Here is a 1,860-nt window from a genome sequence, read left to right as displayed (position 1 = left end):
TGTGTGTGTGTGTGTGTGTGTGTCTGGTTTGACCCACTGGTCTTTGGAGTCGACCAGTGGGTCAGATGGCAGCGGAGTGGAGCTGTTTGCTTGGGACTAGAGGAGCTGTGGGCTCACATACTCCCTTGGAGGAGGGGAGGTGTTAACAGTGCCTTCTTATTTAAGTTGCTACTTCTGCGTTTGTAGTTAAAACCTGTATCTTCTCATTTTGTTAAGTAGTCCTTTGTGAAGACTTTGTTTACGTATGAGTTATGTCATTAATAAATATCTTTATTTGTTTGCACTTAATCTCTTTCTTTTGGCCCGGTTTTCATTTATATTTGTTACTCCTCTCCACACATCTGGGCTTGAGCCACCAGAGGAGTGGAACACGGATGTTAGGTTCTCGGTCACACACTTTCCACCGCCATGCCGAAAAAAACTCGGGTTTAGAAAGGGAGAGTGTGAAGACAGAAAGCTGTTAGGAAAACCTCGGGTGATTGGTAAACCAGTGACGAACCAGTGCAACACTTTAGAAGCTAACGTTATCTCAAACAACAACGTAGTGAGGCTGCTCTGGTTGTGCCAGCTCCCTCTGGCCAAGCTGGAACACACACTATCTCAGACCATCAAGGAAACCAAAGAGGAGCATAGTGTTATAGGATCCAAGAATGGCATGGCGGTGAAGTACCCCTCGTTGGCTGATGGCCGTGCACATAGTGACGTTCCCTCCTCGTTGGCCGGGTACATTCACAATAACCTGATGGCCAATTATGTTCCTACTCCTTCTCCTTCTTTTGGACAAGTTAAGTCAAGCCTCATCAACAATATGACAATAGTCATATTTACCAGCTCCCTTTCAATTCAAATCAAATTTGCTTTATGGGCATGGATGTTAATAGAACAGCATTGCCAAAGCTTCAAGGAAAATACAGAAGAACAATTCAATTATTACAGCCCATCAAATAAAGTAAAATAAAACAGTAAGTGTGTGTGTGTGTGTGTGTGTGTGTGTGTGTGTGTGTGTGTGTACCATGGGTCAGTAACATATAGAAGTAATTTTATGTTTAGGATCACTGAAGAAATAACAATATTATTAATGAAAAAAATAAAAAGTATCAAATGTAAAATAAAAACAAACAAACAAACCCATTATGTAAAGAGTAAGTCAAAAGGCAGAGTGAGTTGTAGGCAGACTAACTGCAGCTGTCATATGTTGTGCTGATTTTCTATCAGGACATATCTTGCTCTTTCTATGGCACTGACACTATTTTCTCCTAGTATATGGTGCATTTTATTCTGGTCAGAGAGAGTGTCAGAATCTGGGAAATTACATTTAATTTTTGTAAAGAACTTTGTTCTGATATCTTCATGTATTAAATTGTAGCAGAGCAGGAAATGCTGCTCTCTCTCCACATCTGTGGACAGAGCTGACACAGCCTGTCTTCTCTGGACAGCCATGTCTACCTGTGCTGGCCGGTCTCTATGACCAAGCTGTGGTCACAGAGTCTGTACATAGTTAATGTCTTCCTCAGTTTCTGATCTCTCACAGTGCTCAGATAGTCTGCCACAGTGAATTGTATGTTTAGAGCCAAATAGCATTTGAAGTTGGCTTTGACTTTTTGTGGTAAATGTCCAGTAGTTAATGTAACTTTCTTTATGATTCGCTATAATTTGATTGGGCCAAATTGTGTGAGGGCTGTCCTGAGGCCATGAGCTGTTAGAGGAGGTGAGCCTCAGGACCAGCTGGCTGAAGGGAGTCCTCTCTGGGTTCACCTCTTGGCAGTGTAGAGCTTTGTAATGGTAGGAGTTTGGCTCACTTGCTTTTAGGTGTGTAAAATTTGATTGCTCTTTTTTTGTATTCTAATTAAATGGGGGAAT

This window comes from Micropterus dolomieu, linkage group LG05, assembly GCF_021292245.1.
Source record: "Micropterus dolomieu isolate WLL.071019.BEF.003 ecotype Adirondacks linkage group LG05, ASM2129224v1, whole genome shotgun sequence".
Classification (NCBI taxonomy): Eukaryota; Metazoa; Chordata; class Actinopteri; order Centrarchiformes; family Centrarchidae; genus Micropterus; species Micropterus dolomieu.
Note: the sequence above shows the minus strand (reverse complement) of the source record.